Raw genomic sequence first — 21146 nt, forward strand, 5'->3', positions numbered from 1 at the left:
ATCAAGATTTTTCAAGATCAGCATTTCCAGGGACTGGGTGTTAAATTCTCATTGTAAAAAACTTTAAAGTGTTTTGATTTTTCTTGTACTTGACATTCATTCTAAAAAAACGTAAAACGGAAAACCAAGATGAATGATTGCATGGGTCTCTCTTTCCTGCTCAGTCTGCAGATGTTCAACAGTCTTTGGACTTCACACCCATAATTTTACAATCATGATTTTTATGACTCTTCAGGTAAAGATGAATATTTCAAATGTTAAATTTAATGGAGTATGATCTAATTAAGAACAACAGTTCAGATTGTACATCTAGAATCTGGGTAAAATAAACCAGGTGTTAAAGTCCAACAAAGGATGCAGAGAATGCAATGAACTGAACCGTGTAGTTCCTTAAGATTATAAAATAAATGAAAAATCATCTTCTACAGATTTCTTCAAACACATAAAAAGCATTTGAAATTCCAAACAGAACTACAAAAAGCATTTCAGATCTGACTGTGCCTGCAAGTCTCTGTATTTCTCATTATCTCTTTCAATTCTTGTTAGACTATTTGAAAGCATGGGGAGCACTCACAACAGGATGCTGTCTGCTAATACTGCTGATAGTTATGAACACAGAATGCATTCATAGAAGATTTCAGAGTCTTTCATTGATCAGCACTATACTTATTATTATAAATTCAGCATTCTGAACAAATCCACTTCTTGTTATACCTACCTGGGCATTCATTTTTCATTAGATTAAAAAAATAGTGTAATTCATATAGTATGATGATAATGTTTGAGCTTTGAAGTTGCTTCATGAGCCTGATCCAGGGCTATGATCTGATCGTGAGAATGGCGGATTTTTCCTTTGGCTTCACTGGTTTATTTAAAAGATTGATGGACCACCATAGACTTAGCACTACCTCTTCTAACAGCCAATAAGATATTAATTAATCAGGAGAGGAGAACAATATTTATCTGCTTAGGAGAATATCTTGAAGCAACTATTTTCCATTAGAGAAGACATATACTTGTATAAAAAAAATAAAATGTTATTTATATTTAATGATCAATTTACAATTTAATAAAGCCAGTGAGCCAAATACTGATCTCATTTATTCCATACTAATTAGGAATGGATACAATTAAGTCACTATAATAATCCAGAAAAAATGTTCCTTATGCATTTCAGAGGAAACATTTGTTGGAATGTACCTTTAAATTTGTAAATCAGTTTCTGATAGGCTTATTAAGTCTTACTATGTCTAAATCTTTGCCTAATACCCACAGAAGTCACAATAGAAAGTAATGATGAGGATTTATTGAGCTCATTAATAATTACAAACACTTAGCAGGATAAGAAGGTGAAAAGAAATACAGATTTCTTTTGAGACTCTTCATGCTAAGTTCCTTATGAACAAGAAGAAAAAAAAAAAAGCAAACACCTCCATTTTCTTCTCTTTCTTTCTTTTTTATTTCTTTTTTATTTAACAGCTAATTCAAAGTGAGGCTGTTAATTAACACCCAGAGTACAATCTTTAGTTACTGGATTAATTACAGAAGACTTGCTGTGGGTTTTCAATTCTCTTGGGATATTTTTAAATCTGGTGGGCAGTAATACTGCCATCTGTTTTGTGAGCTGATGGTTAGTTTACTGAAATCATTAAAATCTTGAAAACTACATTGCCTGCTATCAAGGTTCATAAATAGGTGCTTTTTTAAAAGTTAAATCTGCTTATACTCTGCTGTTCACATGTGAAACAACATTCAGTGTACCTCCCACACCTGTCATGAGGAAACAGCTGGTTTGGGAAGGCAAAATGAAAAACCTGCCTATCTAGATCACATAAAATTTTCAGATAGCTAAATGAAAGGTACAGCTGTAGATCTTCATGTTACAGAAACTTTCCAGCAAATACAGTCTTTCAAATAGAAGTCTTTAAATACAGCTTTTCTAAAAAAGTCATCAATTTGCATCTGATGCTGGAAAAATTGATCAGAACTTCTTGTTGCTGTTCAACTCAGCATTCTCTGTAGCCTGAGAGGCTCATCTAAATTCATGTCTCTGTATAAATAAAATCAATCTGACTGGGATTACTGTTGAAAACATACTTATCAAGAATTGCCCTAAGGGGGAAAAATACCTTAACTTGGACTAATTGTAGATTACTCAGTCCTCTCTCATTCTGAAATAGAAGTATTTTCATTTCTTTTTAAAACCCTATTGCATGAGATTGTTTTCCATCTGCATTGCTGGCAGGAACCTGACAGACTTGTAGAGATCCAGATCCTTTCCAGGCAAATTTGTATGTAGCGTTTAATTTAGCATTTGCAATCAATAGAATTGTCAAAATCTGGCCCTTTAAGTACAGTTAGTTCAAACTATGTGTTTCTTGGTTTGGGATCCTTCATCTTTCTATTTCATATCATGTACTTTTCAGTGATCTCAGTGCTCTCCTATTTTTTCATCTTAGGATACATGCCTACATATTAACATGTCATGAAGGTATTGTTTCCTTCTTACTTCAACCAAAATCATATATGGTTTATGTGAAAGAATAAATTCTCTCTTTTTTTTTTTTTTTTGAGAAAGAAGATCTTTTGAAAGTCTTGTAAAGACCCTAAAGTTAAACCATAATGTTATGTTTCATAGTTTATTCATGTCTATGACTTACTGTATCAGTGTCTGTCGGTCTGGAAAACAAATTGATATTTACACATAGAAAAAGCAAAAAGGCAAAAACGCACTAGGTTATTCTATAGTCCCAGGAATGGCTGATCCTGGGAGAACCGACCAAAGGGAGAAAGACATGTAGGAATAACAGGCCATGCCTCAACATTTTCAGCCTGGTTGGAAGATTCAGTATTTCCTGAGATAATAGGGATATCTCTAGGAATCAATAAAGGCTAAGAAAAATAATGAGGCTGAGAAAAATATAATATTAAGTTCTGTAATCATATGCGTTTTTAATGTGCCTGTTACTTAAAATAACAGTTTTTACTTGCATCACACTTGAAAGAAATATGCCTTCCGTACTGATAAATAAGAGGAAGTAAATCAATCACAAACTGCTCGGTACTGTAGCGGGTACTAAGCAGCTGTCTTACAGCCTCAGCCCAATATGGTGTTTTCAGATTCCACTTGAAGGAACAACTCAGAATGAAATGTATCTTTTCTGGTGAATTATATTTCAGTACCACTGCTGCAGTATGAACATACTTTCCCACCTTCAGTAGAGAAAGATCTCTGAGGCTGTGTTATACCAGCTGGTGTGCTCAGTGCCCACTGACATGATGGAGAGAACTGCTGGTGAAAACAGCTTGACTGTACATGAAGAAAAGAGAAAGGAAAGTGGTTTTTGTTTTCTCTCTCTGCTCTGTCACTGTTTTAAGATTAATTTCAGGTCTGACCTTCAAATGCTTAGATACCAAAAGCACATGTATTTTAGATGTTGTTTGGGCAGAGTAAGACAGTTCCTCTGGGGAAAGCAATTTCCCCAAAATAAAACTCCTGAATGTACTGATTACCATTGAATCTGGTCCTTCCCCTCTTCTGCATAAAAAGCCAACCTTACTTTTCCTGTGGCAATTTCACCTAGTGTATGTATATGTGCTGGTAATAGCAGCAGCCCGTGAACTCGCTAGAAAGTATTCTCGTGCAATTGCACCATTGACTAATACGTAAAGATAAAGACTGACCAGCAAATATTTGTTCTTTAATGAGTTTTCTTCTAAACTGTCAGGTAGAAATTATAAAAGTTAGAAATTGTGTAGCAGGAGTTAAGCTATCAATTTAACACACATTAATGCAAGTACTGTACAAGAATTCGTATAGCTAATTGTATTTGCATATCTGATAAACACTAGAGATACCTTCTCAGGAAGACAATTCTGCAACTAAACTCTTTATGCATATTATTTCTGTCCTGAAACCATGAAAACCATGAAATATGCACTGCTCCCATAGCCACCCACCACAACACTGACTCTGAAAGGTCCTAGAATAGTTTGATTTCACTGAAATCATAGAAGCATTGTTGCTAAAACAACCTTTTACCTGTAATTTACAAACTTCTGAGCTCTAACACACACATCCCGTAATGGAAAACACGCACTTCTTCCTTGTAAACTCTCATTTACTTAGTGAAATGGTAGTATACTAATTTCACTATTATTTCCAAAATCTGAATACTCATACAATAAATGTTTGTTTATGTCTCCTCAAGTCCTAATTGACTTAAGTTTTGATGACTCACTGTCTCAGTGTGGAGAACAAGAACTTGGTGCAGCGAGATGCTGCCTTGCCAGGACAATGCGCATCGTTGCCCTCTCCCAGCTCAGACGAGGAACTGTACATCCGCAGTGCAGTTTTGTCATCGTAGAGTCAGTTCTCCAAACAACAGTGAACTCAGAGCTTGAAGCAATGGTTTAAGACCCCTTTTCTTTTATTGATCTTGCTACCCTTCCTTTATTTTATTTTATTTTATTTTATTTTATTTTATTTTATTTTATTTTATTTTATTTTATTTTATTTTATTTATTTTTTAATTTTGACTCTGTGTTTGGTGATTTCCTTTTTATCCCTGAAGGACAAATCATTGATGGGCTGGATGGAGTAGCAAGAGAAGAAGTTGGAAGATGTCTTTCAGTTATTGTACAGAAAATGACTGGCCTAGTGCTAGTGCTGTCCTGAGGAGTTTTTTGAAAAAAAATAATTTAATACCCTGAGTGTCAGGCTGGAGAATGTTAGAGAATCTCTTCCTATGAAAACTTTTTTTGGAAATCAATACATAGCCATGACACGTTTTCTTTTCTCTATCACTTAATTAAACTTTTCCAACTGATTCTAGTCATTTAAAAAATTGCATGTTTATTCTTTTCTCCATGTCTTCTCCCAGCCCATTTGTGATGTCTGCTTTGTCAACCTATTCTTTTTAAAATTTTCAGCTGTGATGTACAGCAACATTACTAATATTTCCTCAGATTTTAACTTTTGGAGTTACTGCTGCCCTGTGTGAAAGTATCCTTAGATGAGATACTATCACTTTGAGCTGTCTTTTGAGAGGCTGCTAGTGTTGGAAGGGAAGCATTTTATGGGATTAAGCAGAGAATCAATAGGATAAACATCTCTTTAGCTAGCATGTTTATTTTTATTTCCTGATCATATCTCTCTTTTTGAGAATTGCCTGTGGCAGTAAAAATGAAGCTCTAAGATTAATGTTCCAGCTGCTCTATAAACATTTTGCAAGGGTAAATTATAAAATAATAAGGAAATCACTGGTCTTTTCTTAGAATCTCAAAGTAGCATCCATGTTAGGAACAGTTAGTTTGGAACTCAACAGCATAAAGTCTACCTATGAAAAAGAAACAAATATAATATATTTGAAATTTAGATGGAGATTAGTCTTTGTGAAGTTTTGAATACAAACCATTCTGGATAAATCTGAGAAGCAGGATTATATTTAGTTAGTTGTTTTGGTAGATGGGTGCCTTCCATTCAGCACAAGTCAAGCGTTGGGGAAATTTTCTTTGAGGTCTTTGGGAGTCACCTTGAGTAAGGAAGAAGTGAGAGGTGAATCGTCCTTTAACTCCCTCTGTAGGGATACATAAGTAAATATCGTATCAGGTTTTTTAACCCATTTTTTTATTAGCAGGTTTTCTCCACAACAGAACTTTAATCCACAGGAAACAGTGTCTTCCTTTATCTGTATCTCTAAATCCCTAAGTGTTTTCCTAAAATGTTATTCTAGAGTATTGGGCCTGATTTGCTCTCCATGGGAACTGTTCCGGAATTTCAGAATAGCTGAAGAATAATAATGTAAACGTCAGCTTCTCTACATAGCCAGGACTGTATGACTTTCACAGAAATACTGAAGCAGCTATTTACATTATTTTTCTTTACACGTGCTGGCTTCTATGCTTTCTGGAAATACTGGAACTATTTCTTTAGTTCATAAATGTTTAGGAGACCTGATTGGTCTTTAAAAAAAGAGAGAAAACCCACTAGGATGTGACTGCATTTTTAATGTTTCTGCAACTTCTGTTGAAGGTCGTAAAGATTAGTGCCTGGGGGTTTAAACTTCCTTGAAGTTCTCCCTTATATTTGGTCTGAAAATCAGATTAAACCTATGTGAAAGTATCAATATTTCTCATAAATTATATTAAATAATAACATTTAAATAAGTGTTTACTGTAAGGGTTGTTGTATAACATTACATGAAAAAGAAATGTTAATAGAAGAAGATCTTGTGGAAAGAGGTTAACATAGATAAAGACACAAAGTCTGAGCTCTCCACATATGACAACAATATGTAAGTAGAATGCTAAGTCCAGAACTTGGGCTTGCTCTTTGGTCTAGATGAGTACTTTTCATGCTGAGCAATTGTGTTTTAATAACTCCAAAAACCCTATCAGTGTATCTGTATCTTATCCAGACACCATAATGTGTGTTCCGAAGAATATAAGATTATACTTATTGTAAAACTTATGGGATAGAATTTATGGGGAGAAACATAATTCTTGAACATCAGGCCTCAATTTAGTATGCTATGTTGAAATTATTCACCTTAAGGTGGTGTATAGATCCCAAACACAGGGGAATTATGTAATTTTTCATTTTTATGAAGTCAGAAAGATTCTGAAGCCAAAGCCGTGCAGGGAGAAATAGACTTGAGAGCTGCTACAAAAGCTACTAATTTCTTAGTGCACGGCAGAGAATCATAGTACTCTGTTTTATTTCAACCTTTTTCTTAGTGGCCTTCTCAAGATTCCTTATGAAGCAAAGTGTGTGTGGGTGGGCGTCCCAGGGTTTTTATGGTTCAACTTTTTTTTACTATGTGCAGAATATATACTTTTTCATTTGTCAAGCCATGAGTCCATTGAGTCCTTTTCTTGCCTACAACTGCTTAGTGTTAGAGAAGCCAAACAATTCCAAACAAACAATTTATTGGTTTGCTTTATTTGCCCTGTACATAAAAATGTCTCGCATTATTTATATTTATTCAGTGAAAAATTCTGTATGAGCCAGACTGAGCCAGTGGGTTACTTACAAATTCAGTGTTCATTATGTATGATCTTATGCTTGAGCTGTTGTAATGGGTCACCTGAGTCACACTGTTCCGGTTTTATTGTTTCATTTCCATGATTGGATGCCATAAACTGTATATGTTGCTCTTCCAAGAATGAGTTTTGTTAGGGGACTCGTTCTATTATCCATACTCAGTAAAATCTGCTACTCCAACTGCACTAGCAGGCAGTTATACCTGTGCCAGGGACTCCATGACGGAGTCAAGATGCATTAAATTAGGTAGAGAAATGCTCAAATAACTGATCAGCTTTTAGCCTAAATTTGGTTCGCATGCTTTGGCTAAAATACCACTGAGAGTTGTCCAGCAAGGAATGATTTGAAACTAATCAGATCCATATCCCTAAACCGCCTCATGTCAAACTATCACAAAGGGTGTCAAAATTGGCCCCTTTATGATTATATCCTGCATAAAGGACACTGGACAGCAATACTGCTACAGCCAGAACCAGGCTGGCTCCCAAGAGTCAACAGGACTTGCACACATTTTCAATGTGGAGGCTTAGTGATCACTTTTCATACATAAACATGGCTTTTGTTTGAATTTGGCTATTGCAAGTGTTTCCTTATATGATGAAAATAATGCATTGCTCTTGTTTTCTTTTTGTCCCAAATTGTGATCAAGAGTCCTTGGTATCATTTGTAAATATCTCATGAGTCAGAATGAACACTAGGTTGAACTAAAAGTTTTTTAAAGTTACAGAATCCATTTTGGAAATGTTAGTCCAGTTCATTATGCGTATATATCTATATGAATATATAAATGTATACATATATATAGAGAAAACTAGAAGATGTTGCACTTTGCTTTCCATACATCAATATGCTTAACTGAGGGGAATATTAAGATTTAAATTCTTCTTTGGGGAATCTTCAATGGGGAAAAGTCAGAAAACTCCTAAATGTAAGAAAAAAGTATATTGGAAAAAAAAATGAATTAATTTCCTAAGGAAAAAACCAACAACATTTTTCAATATATGAAGAAAAGATGTATTCTTTGCTTAAAATCCATCAAATATGGAGCCTATTTTTTTATTCCTCATGTCAAATTTTATTATCTTTCTAAAGACTGAGCCCTTCTATATCCTCTTAAGATTATCACTGTCTGAACTTGGAGAAGGCAACTGCTCTTCGATTTTGTTGAGACATTGACAAAAAACTCATTCATTTCAAAAGTTAACAATGAATTTTGCTTGATGCAGTAACTTGGGCAATTAGAAATTAAAATGATTACTAATGCTTAATAAAAGGCAATGCTAAAATCCAAATCTGTGAGAGGGCTATTGAAATAAAATGTAAATGTAAGAGATTTTCTACATATTTCTTTTAAATCAATATGTTGTCAAAACAGAAATATACCCATGCTTCTGTAAGCTGTATCTAACAGCTTACAGGCTGGGTATCCTAATTCAAGAAAGAATCCATATATGCTTCCCTTAAAAAACTGTTTCCTTACATGACTTGGAGCAAATCTCCTTTAGTTTCTTCCTTTATAAACTGTATTTTGCCTTAATAGGCTGGACCTGAATTCAGAAAACTTAATCCTGAATTTATATTTATCTACCAGCTTTCAGGTTTCATTCAAATTATTGAAAACAAGGGAAACATGCACTTATACTCCTTATATTGACTATTATTTTCTGGCTGACACAAGATACTGAGTTGGATCAGATTTTGGAGAGAATCAATACAATATTTTTATGATAGCAGATAATCTTCCCCATTTGCCTCTGCAACATCATTTGTCAAAAGAACAAAAAGTCAGTGATCTCTGTTGTAAAGCGATTACAACAGAGGGTTACAAGAGTACCACAAGGTATTATTACTAGTTTTAAAAAGAAAAACACATCTAGAATAAGAATAAAAATTAGTGACCTATGGAAAAATCTTAAACACTTCTATCCCTAGTCAGGCTAAATCTTTCCTTATTAGTCTTCATACAACCAATTATTTTCTACTTAATCATGATTGTCCTTTTTAGCTTTCTTTTAAGCTTATTTTTCTAATGATGTAATCCCAAATATTTCCTCCAAATCCTATTTAATATTTAGTAATCTCATTTCTCCCCCACAGACTGCATTCTTTAAAATTCTTTCTTAGCAATGGCTGCATCTTTGATATTTTTCTCACACACATCTGATAACTAGAAGAAAGTTCTTAAGTGTTGTTATCATTTATGAAAAAACTCTATCACTTCATTGTCATGTGATCCATTAAGTTTTATTCCTCATGAAATACAGCAGTAATATTTCTTGTGGATGATACAATGAAGGTTCTAGTTCATTTTCTTACTTTTATAAATCTATGATAATATAGGATATACACCTCTTTTAGTCCTCCAAATTTTCTATTTTAATAAAAGGTTTGTAATTGCACCGTCCTTTGAAAATGACACTTGTTTCTAATTAAAAGTGAATCCTTAAAATGTTTTTGAAGAAGTCAATAGCACTGGTGTTGTTTTGTACAGTTGTATGCAATGGGCCAATAGTTGCCTTACACTGAGATTTAATTAATGACATTACACCAACTTTAATAGATATACAGTGAGCGCTAGTTCTCAGAATGGATAAAGAAAAGTAAAATTGTAAATAGAGGTCTCACATGGTAAATTATATAGGCAATCCAAACACACTATAGAATAGAATATATTTGATGGGTTAATTTTATTTCAGTTTTAAATAGATTTTATAGATATAAAATGTAATAAATAAACAGAAAACTTCCAGTGCTTTCTGAAGCCAAGCACTGAAAGATGGACTTTCCCAATAAAATATTTAAAATGTTACCAAGTAAGTGGAATTTATCCACATAGTTCAATTCTTGAGGTCTTGCATTATGAACTTGGGAGGTGAATGAATATCCTTCTGAATTGATATATCAATTTTTACTAGGCATAGTCTTTTTGTACTTTGTATATGCTTCAGACAGATCATGCACTTTTGGTTTTTCATGAGGTTTGAAACATTAATGGAAGTTCTTTGTCTGAACAACTTAAGTAAGCTGAATTACAATAGAGTGATGAAAAGATTAATTCCAATAAGATGTAATAAATCATATGCTGATTATGCATATGAATATATGCATATTTTTTCTCTGTCTTTATTCTATATGGATAAAGACATTGACTAGTTAATGCATAGTTTGATATCTTAATTCTTTATTTTGGGAAGTATCTCAGAATCTTTGCCTTCAGAAAGTGCTGCTGCAAAGGCAGAAGCAACATAGAACCAGCAAACAAACAGTCGAGGTATGCTCAGGCAGGGCAGGCACCGTAATAGCATTATTTCATTCATTGGTACATCATATGATGCATTTTCTTTTTAGCATCTTTCATAAAATATTTATTTGCTGTAATGTTTCTCCAGAGAACAGTCTACTCTACAGTAAACTCCAAGAATAACCTCAAGCTTTTGTTTGAAAAAATGCTTTTTCATTTTTTCCCACTTCACACACATTTTTTCCATGATGGCATAGTGACCTTTATGCTCTCAGTATTCTTCCTTATAAATGGTGTAAATGCAATACTATACTTACAGCAGGTACAGCCAGACGAATGGACATGTGGGAAAGAAAGTATCTTGTATCTGCAGTGCACAAAGGCAGATAGATGTACTACGCTCAGTTTCATTAGAATAAGGAGAGCGCAGAACATCTTTCTGCCTTTTTTCTAGAACAGGCTGCAGAAAATGTCTGGGAGACAAAACATGGGTGCAAATGTTACAATAACAAAGAAATTGGTACATGCATTCATGTCACGGAGACAGCCTCTATTTTTTATTAAAATTCAACTCAAGATATAGAAGTGGAATTCTGAACCCCAGCCTCTTTAGTAACTAAAGCTTAGAAGGCCTGTAGTTTAGGAAACTACTCTCCATGTTTGAAAAGAGAAAAGTCATTAACTTTTCTCTGTCATAAGTGAAAAGTGAGAATCACTTCCAGATTCAGATGGGCTTTTCCTCTTGGGAAGCCAGTTGTCTCCACTGGTGACAGACAGTGTCTGAGATAACTTGGCTCTGAAATTAGCATGCATCCTAGCTAAATTTAGTCCTACTTCACTTTTGCTGTGCAAACTAAGTGGACAGAAAACTGTTCAGACCAATAGCAGTGATTGAGTTTATAACTCACACCTTTAATTAGCATGGATGCTGTTTATGACATTGCTGAACACAACTGTTTTGCTTTCAGAGCTCAGTCTGCAATCTCACTTAGGGCTGAAGGTCTCTAACAGATCCAGCACTGAATCAAATGGCTATTCAAGAATATGTACGTTTGCAATGTTATCTTCCTTTATCATGCCTCTTGTTCCAATCAAAACAACAAAAAATTAATAAATAAGAGAGCAACTGAGCCTGTAGGCATAAAGTATGAATGAATAAATGGTTGTGAATATGAATTTGGCAATTCTGTATCCTTTGGAAGGATATGACTTTGTTAAAACATCTAAGTTACAATGCAGAAAAAGCATGCTGAAAATATATTTATAGCATTGCTTTTTATGAGGTTTAATTTGTTAAAGAGGCAAGTGGTGAATGCTGAGTCATTTATGAATAGGACAATGCTGTTGGGTCCAAAAGCTTGTATTTCACAAAGCTATGATACAGGTTGGCTTGTTGGGCAGTCTTTACACAGGAAAAGGCCATGGGGAAATTGATGGGAAGGCTGCAAGCAAACTGGAAAAGCTATGAAATATAAACAGTTCTTTGATACTTGCCTGCTCTTTATCTGGGCTTAAAACTAGAGTCTATCTATCTATTTCATTTGTATTAAAGTCCTTCAAGCATTTCAAGAGTAATTAGACACAAGGAAGGTAAACTTAGCCTACATTGCCCTTATATATTGTAGTTGAAACCCACACACTATTTTACGGTGATAAATTTTTAAAGGCCTATAAAAATACATTTTCGAGTGCTTTTTTCCCTCTGAATTCATAGAAATGCTTTATCAGCACTTTTTGGACGTGCATAAAACATTGACATGAAAGCACAGTAGGATACTTGCTTATGCCGGCCAAGAAGTACCTTTGTACCACAAGGGATAAAAACAAACAAACCTCTTTTTTTTTCGGTTGTTGCCAGAATTCATTTCTGTAAAGGGAATGTTGCTCTATCAGCCTGGATGCAATCTGAGGTACTGCTGGGCTGGGAATAGCAGAAAGGTGCAATCCTAATATGAATATGAAGTAAGTATCCACTGTAGTTCTAGAGAACGGTTGTTATTCATTATAAATATACCAATAGATGGCTCAAGTTGAATAGTACTTTTTATGCTTTACATATTTTTGTAAAGCATAAAAGGAGAAAAGCTGCTCTTACTGGATATATTTATCTGAATTATGGATGCTTATGCTGATTTTACAAGATCATTAAGAATAGAAAAACAAAATACTCCCGTAAAGATTCATTTGACTTAGATTTTTTTTTTCCATAGATTTTATTTCTGGATATGCTGGCAGAAATTTTTAATTCTAGATTTGCCCTAATTAAGTTGATAAAAAAATAGATAAGTTGAAAAGTTTCTGAGGTTTGTTTTCTTTTACTAATGTCCATATCACTGAATTTCAATAGCAATATTTTGGAAAGTACAGAGTTTACAAACAGCTGTAGATAAGACAAGAATAATTAGCAATGACAATATGATTGTCAGTTCTAATAACTTAATACTTGTACAAAATAACCAGTCACATGGACTTAATGAATGAAAACAATTTGGAATATTTACAGATACTTTGTAAAAATGACTTAACCCTGGCAGTTAATACGGTCTACAGAAAATCTAGCAAGTTACACAAATTGCCCTGAGGGTACACTGGCTCTGATAAAAACTAATAATATAAGAATAAGTTAATATGAACCTAGATCTTCAACTGAATCAACTTGGCCCTTGAATCAAATTATCTTTATGAACTTCAGTGGTATAACAAAAAAATACAAAAAGTATTTTTGCTGTTATTAAAATTATTTTGTGTTAATTACTTTTTGCATTATGGTTAGATCTTGCTTGCATTTTTTTTCTGAAATTGCCAAAAAAAAAAAAAAAAGTTGAAAAGAGAACACTGATTTAAGAAGCTAGGCAGAGTAAATTCCACAAAGTACATGAACAGACTAACATTTCTTTAGGTTCCTAAAATTCAGGATTTCATGTTATGATCAGAATTTGAAGTAATACTCATCTGAAGTCTTTGTCTTTCTATTGTATTTGTCTGTGATCATGTCTAATTTTGCTTTTCATATTTGTCCACATGACATTCAAAGTGATCTTCAATTTAAAAATTCCCAAAGAACTGTAAATCACTACAAATGAAAAACAACTGAATATTTTACATTCTTGGGTGAATAGTACTATATAATTGCAAAGTATTAATTTATTAGTTCTCATTTTGTCTTCTCCACAAAGAAGCAGAATGCCAAACCTGAAGAAGATCATATGGTCTTAATGTTTGGCCTTCTGGCATAATAAAAACTTCATTCTTTATGGCCTGACCTCTGAAAAATAATGCATCTTTAAATAAAACCTGTATTTAACCTTTTATATCTTGGTTAGAAACACTTCCCTTTTGCATATTTTATTCTTTCATGACTGCATGGATTTGAATTTCTCTTTTTAAGCTTTGGGGACTGGAATTATATAGGACTTTTTTGTTATTGCACTTCTTGGCACTTATGAAAATATATTGAGAGTTTAGAACTGTGCATCCTATGAGACAGAACTTACCAAAGAGCAGCAAGTCACTATTAGAAAATGTCTGCTAGTCCCTGAGGATCTTTTTCTATTACCTACCTCTAAATGAATGACTAACATAATGGATTAGTCTTTTCACCCTCGTTACATGACTAGAAGACTTTATGAACTAGCAGGAACATATTTTGATTTCACTGGTGTCCTTCCCCATCACTACTGCTGAATTTCCAAATGTTTGTGGTACTCAACAGAATCCAGATGAATTCTCCAAATTGTTAGAGGCTAACACTGTTGTTCTGATTCTCTTTTTGCTTGACCTCCATATGTCCCCTGCATAATTCTACCTTTTCCCAGCATCAAATCAGCGACAAGATCAAAAATGCATCTAGTCAGATAGCAAAGGTGTTCTCAGCTCAAAAGTGCAACAGGAATTTCAACAAGAAAATGCAAGGCAAAAATTCTAAACATGTACATGCATAAATGAAGAGAAATGTATCTGCTTGTCTTAAGGTTTATACCATAAGCTTGGATGTATTGATTTTTGTGAAACTCCTTTATATTGCCCTTCAAAAACTTACCATACAAACAATGTATATGGGGGTACCTTTCTGAGAGCCCATTTTAAGGAGATAAAAGCTGCAAGGACGTTTGAATACATCCAACAATCTTTTTATTTGCATGTTATATTTATAGCTATCAGGTAACGTTCAAGTAAATGTTTGGATTTGACTTAGTTATTATGAATCTCAGTGACAAGTATATTCTATTCTAAATACATAAAATAGCAATAGATGTATTTGAAATGATACAATTTTGAACTCAGCATTGTGCTTTGATGAGATCTGCTTGCCACAGAAACTGGTGATTTGAGATAGGCTGGGGTAGTTGAATGCTCTGATCTCTACTGTCTGTAGTGCAGGCTAGAGCAAAGTTGTCTTACCTGGAAAATTTTAGTGTGTCCTCTATAGTCAGTTCTGAGGTAATACCTTTGAAATCTTTTTCATGACGTCCTACAGATTAAGCCAAGAGTGGTGCCAGTATCAGGGGCTGTATCAAGTGCTTTATCAGTACTGTATCAAGAAAGTGTTTTGGCCAGCCACAGAGCTGTCAGCTAGCCACTTCTGGCTGCCTTCTTGCTAGCTTAAGTTAGCCAACACCTGGTTTGAAAGAGTAAACCGTGGATTGTGATTTTTATGGATTAAAAAAAAAATAATTACTAAGTAGTAACTGTTTCTGCTCCTTTTCTGAGAGTACAGACTGATGATGGTATTAGTTACTCCATCTTATTTCTTATTTCTCAGAGCTGAGGAAAATACCTGGTTTATAATGAAGTCATCACAATCCTTTTTGTCATTCTGGTGTGGCACAGGCAGGAGTCAAATATACTGTTATGAACAAATGTCTTCAAAACCAACAGTCTGCTTCTCCAGTAGCTGGATAAGAACCACGGACTGTGAACTGTGCTATTCTTTCCATTGTTTAGGTATACAGTTGTTTAATAGAAAACTAAATTATATACATGAGAAAATTGCTTAATGCAAAAACACATCTGCTTTTATAAGAAAATAAATGCCATGGGGACTTCTGGTATTGAACTGTTTCCATGAGAATTGCTTACTTCTTAATTAATTGGTATGTATGCTATAACAATACCCATTAAAAGCCACAGCGTATGCTGCAGAACTGTCTCTCACAGCCTCTAGCCGAAATCTGAAGGGAAATAAATCAGAGGTTAGCCAAAAATTGTGTTCTAGTCACTGAACAAACTTTGCAATTAGAGGTTCAGATGTTGACTTAAAAAAGACAAGAAACAGGTGATTTGACATTCAGACTGTACAATAGAAACAAACACAGATGCCATCTTTAGAAAGAAGACAAATCATAGACCAATAGTTGCAGGGGAACATCACTGTACTCTGTGTTATAGCTCAGCAGAGATAAGCAAACTGTGAACTAAATAAATTGCAGCCGGTGTAAGTTATGCTACACAAAGACGGAACAAAGAGAAGATCAAAAGGCATGGGAGTCTGCAAGATTAGAACAACTGAAATTGTTCTCTTTCTTCTCACGGTATCAGTTTTGCTTCATGCAGCACTGAGCAAGATCTGGGCAGTGCTTTCTGGAAAGAGTGTCTCTTTTGAGACAGTGCTCTCATTATCAAATGAGGAGTTCATTTCTTAAAATGACTATACAAAACTAACAGAAGCCTTGTATGTACACATGCATACATATATTGTATGTACATATGAAATAACATATGCTAGCAAAAAACAAATATTAGTTTAAAACACTGAGACAGACAGCATTAAAAGAAATGGTTTGGGGGAGGCTTGCTTTTTTTTTTTTTTTTTTGGTGTATGTGTAGAATCTCTCCCTCCCCCTTGGAAAGTATTGCTGACAACAGTAAATTTCTTTTTCTTTAAGAAAAACAGGACATGAGAATAACAGAAATCTTTTAGTCCTTTTATCTGGTTATTTTAAGATAATTTAAATGTAATTCTTGTTTAATCATCACACATTTTAGTGCAATCTGACAGATATTATGGTAGTGGAATAGCCAGTGTACCAGAATAGCTGTGTAATTGAATCTCCTTGCTAGCTGAGCACCTACTTATGACTTCTAAACTCATAACTCTGTCCTCAGAAGAGAACAGGCATGTACAGCTGTCACACAGCAGTTCTATTGAACAGCGTAACTGACTTCCATAACAGCAAATGTTGAGTTGGAAATTGTTAGCTTTCAGTTCAAAACTATTGGATATGGTAGACTGGAATTTGCTGGTTGAGTGCCTGGGTCTTGAAGAAGCAGGGTATCCAGAGGGTGAGCACTTCATGAAAATCTCATGTTGTCAAGAACCTGGTATGTTTATGTCTACTGTCATTAGAAAAAAAAAAATAATCTTCTTCTATATATCCTAGCACCAGGCAATCCTGGTACTGAGAATCCTGTCAGGAATTCTACATCCAATTTTAGTAGAAAAACATTACAGAAAACAGAAAGTAAAGCAAAAATATTTTTGCAAGTCACTATGCCTCGTTTCAGTCTGTTTTCTATAGATACATAGAAGAGATGCCCGTAGATGAGTTTGTGCTATAAGACTGGAACTTGAATGTAGTAAAACTCTGGGACCTGTATGACACATTTTCAGTACAAGGTCAAAAAGTGTCATTCCACTCAAGTCTGCAGATATGAAAAAAGGGATTAATATAGACCAGTAAAGAGAAGCACCTACTTTTACTATCAACATTATTTAAAAAACTTCACTGTGATCAATAGGAAGTGTAATAGATCAACATTATCTGAAAATCATCTACTGAGACATGATGATAGAGGCTATTATATTAAAAGAACTTAAGCATCTGAACGTGCAAAAAGGCATTCACTGTGATTTTCAGATGTGCTCCTGTAGCATTTATATGTATGTTTAAATGCCTAATACTTTTAAAAATCTAGCCTTTCATATGTAACTACAGGAATAGCAAATCTCTCAGAAAAAATTGCTGCTTTCTGAAAAAAAAAAAAAAAAAGGGAAGAGCCAGCCTGGTCATTTCTACTGTCACTTCCCTGTAGTTCTCTTTTTAACCTGTGTTGTCTTCAATTAGGAATTGTTTTGATTACATAAAAGATAACAGGTTGCTGTACTCACAAGGTTTGAGCATGGTGTTCCTTGGAATCAGCACACAATCATGTGGCTGTAGACACAGGTATCATCATATTCAGTATTAAAAGCAGAGGGGAAAGATTTTTCTCCAGACAAAGATACTCAGCTTCAGGAAATAAGGCATTTATTTAAGGGTCTTCTGACTCTTGTACTAGTTACTACAGACCATGTTTGATTGAAGTGATACAGGCAGCCAGCTGCAGTGTGTCTTGACAAAATAATGGGATCACTAAGCTACTTCAGAGCCTTGTCCCATCAGACCATTACAACCACTGAAGTGGATCAAGTGGTTACATAAGACATTAGAACTAATGGAGTGATTTTATTTGTACTCGAGCAAATCCACCATTGCCTGCCCTTTGACTGACTAGGTAAATATCTGGGTAACCTTAAAGGATAAGACATTTTTCTAGCCCTAAAAAAGTCAAGTACGTCTGTCTTTTGCTCATATTTTAAGAGCCAGGTCAATTCTTGTTTCTTATGCTTAATTCTGTCTTTTGAGCAAAGAGAAAGATAGCTGTTTATAAATTCTTTAAGTTCTGGTGAGTGGGAAAGACACTTGCAGAGGCAGCCTGAGAGATCGCATTTTCATTTTCCAGAAATAGGCATGGGGCTGGCACTCAAGACAGAATTCTGTGCATTTTTGAAACAAGTAGCAAATTGGACCTTAGGAGAATGATAAGCAGGTGGCTGAAGGACACCCACTCTAAATCCAAAATGAAATGGGAAGGGAGACCAGTGCTAGTCTTTTTTATTTACAGTTCTTTTCAAACTTTACAGTCATCCACTAAATTCAGAAATGATTTTTCCATGATATTGTTATAAAGATTGTGTCTATATTAAAACTGAAATCCCAAAAGGTTCTTGGTGAAAGCCTTCTTTGGATCATGATGTTTCGGGCAATCACCTACGCAACTGGGGTGCACAGTAGATGGAGCCAGAGTTTTCTTGAAGGGCATACAGGGATAACACAAGAGGTAATAGGCATGTTAAAAAGAAATGCAAATTGCAAGCAGATATAAGAAAATACTTTTTTACTGTAACGGTGGTCAAATATTGGAATGGGGCTGACACAAGCTGTGAAATCTCCATGCTTGGCTGAAGTCATAGCTTGACTGGACATGGCCCTGAGGAGCCTGAACTAAGTGGAACCACCTCAGGCAGGAGATGATCCCCAGGGTCCCTTATAACCTAGGGAGTTCAGGGACAACTGTTCCACTTCAAGTAGACACTCTGGGCCACATCCTGATGTTAGTCTGAATATTTACAGAGTTTAGAAAGAAATGAAGAAGGAAGTAGTGTTGGCAGTGACATAGAACTTCTCTTGGGCCTAAATTCATTTTCATTTCTAAATGAACAGTTCTTGTCACTGCTTGTTGGAACAATGCTTTTTTGGGGTATTGAGAAGAATTGTTACTCTATTCTGTAATACTACACACTTGAGACAAAAACTACTTTTCATCACAGATTGTTGGGAATTGGATGTAGATGGATGATTTTGCATTTGTTTGTTATACAAATTTCTGTGCTACAGCCTTTTAATGTTAACCCACAAGTATTAAGGGCACAATTTTTATTACTTTCTAAGATCTATAAAGTGATTGTGAAAAGATACAGTAAACATTCTTTGAAGTAAAGCTTGTTGATATCTCATTAGAATGAAAAATATAACTTTTGGCTAGGGAAGTTTGCCAATTACATATAGCCCTTGAAGGTGTTTTGAAGCTTGATTTGGGCCACAAACCTAATTTTGACTTTTGACATTGAAATTCAGTCAGATGAGCAGTTTCTAAATGGCAGACATTAATGTCTAACAGCATGCACTGAAAAAAGGTTTTATTGGCCTAACTCCTCTACAAATGTGTTGCGGAATAAGTTTGCCTTCAAGAGGAGCATGTGGATATCTTGTACAGGTGACACATACTTTGGAAAATGACATTAATCAGCTAAAGACGTTCGCTTCTGGTCTTAAACTCCTTGGTCTGGAGCAGGCTACACTGGAAATCACTCAGACTGAAGTGTTGAACTGATAGAGAGTTGTGTGAACACAGTTACTGTACTGTGCAAATCTTGCAACATCCATCATTTAAAGCATCAGCATAAATTTATTTTCTATTAAGCTGTTCTTTTGTTAAAGAGTGGCCAGTTCACAGCGTGATTTTAGAAAGTAGGACAGCCGATGAATATACATTTTTAAAAGCCTCTAGCCAGTGTCAAACAGTTGAAGAACTAGAGCTAGTCCTTTTTATCACAAGGATAACTGCTAAGATTGATATTCCTTATTTGACACAATGTAATCCGCGCATACACTGAGAAGAATATTGAATTCTTAAAGTCAGTTGTTTCTTTACATTTAAGTATGTTAGTGATGTTGATCAGATGTCAAAGCTTGGACAGTTTGTTCTCTAATACCCTGAACTTGGCAACATTTCTCCTAGAGAGTGGCATTTCAGCTTATTTCATTGTTTAGACAGTGAAAGCAGAAGAAAAATCTTAACCTTTAAAAAATAAATTTTAATAACATTCTGAAATTTGCAAAAGGCCATCAGACCCTGCACCTGCTGTGTTGACCTCTGCTGACCCTTTCTGACAGAGGAAAATGCACTTATGCTATGAAAAAGAACATACAGCATTAAATAATTTAAGTGGGTAAATTTATTATTCTAAAAAAGGCAGCTTTGGCCCCTTGTCCCAAAGTGAAACCAAAGCAGCAAATCAGCATAACTGGAGCTAAAAGTAAAGGAACAGTAAAATGATCATCTTTCTAGAAGGTAGCAAGCCTCCTCCTTGTTGCTCTGTACTGGTGCAGCTTTACCAACTTGGATGGCGTAATGCCAGTTTTTTTTACCAGCTGAGAAGCTGGCTTGGTAATGGAATACAATCAATCATCAGTTCCAGCCTCTCTCTGAACATAGGAAGATTCCTTCAAGTGCCTAAACACACAGAGACTTCCTTCATTATACACATCTAAGAAACAGTTTGTGTTTGGGTTCACATTCAGGGCTTGATGATCATACTCCATTCTCAGGCAACTGGATTATGTTTCCTATAGTCTGTAATAGGCCTTGTCTCTGCAGCCGTGAAATAGCCAAAGTGGACTAAGAACTGTGAGGTAAGGGAAAATGATGTAGAAATTGCTTGTAGCATTTTTCATATTTCTTGTAAGATAACATGTTAAGTTGTTAAACCATTAGACTAAGACGACCACAAAGCTTCTTTCTAGTGAAATTATTTTGATTTACATACCAACTATCTCTCAGAGCAGTAGCTATGTATTTATCAATGATTCTTCAGGCTGAAACATATTTTATTTTTTTTTTCATATTTGGATACTGTTTGCTTTTAATCCAAGTAAGTGAAAATAGAGTATTAAGTGGAAAACAGTACTACCCAGGGATAATAAATGCTTTTAAACAGCAGAATGTATATTAGCAGCAACTTCTTCAAATCATTTTACACATTTCATATGTGCAGACATTGTTCCTTTATTTTTATTTTATTTTATTTATTTTATTTTATTTTATTTTATTTTATTTTATTTTATTTTATTTTATTTTATTATTTTATTTTATTTATTTTATTTTATTTTAATTATTTTTTATTTTATTTTACTATTTTATTTTATTCCAGGCACAGAATGTAGGAATACAGATTTTGAACTTGTGTATGAGTGTGCTTACAGAGGCAGATGGTTTGTAACTATTTTAAGCTGCATTCTCCATTCAGATTAATAGATT

The 21146-nt window shown here is 34.6% G+C and overlaps 1 protein-coding gene across 4 annotated transcripts in view; it reads left to right on the plus strand.

Moving 5' to 3' along the window:
• Positions 1-21146, plus strand: part of LOC310881225 (uncharacterized protein) — a gene marked incomplete at its 5' end in the record, with an annotated part of 330228 nt that overhangs the window by 306605 nt on the left and 2477 nt on the right. The gene's annotated exons all lie outside the window — the stretch shown is intronic.

Source organism: Anser anser, assembly GCF_964211835.1.
Source record: "Anser anser genome assembly, chromosome: 14".
NCBI lineage: Eukaryota > Metazoa > Chordata > Aves > Anseriformes > Anatidae > Anser > Anser anser.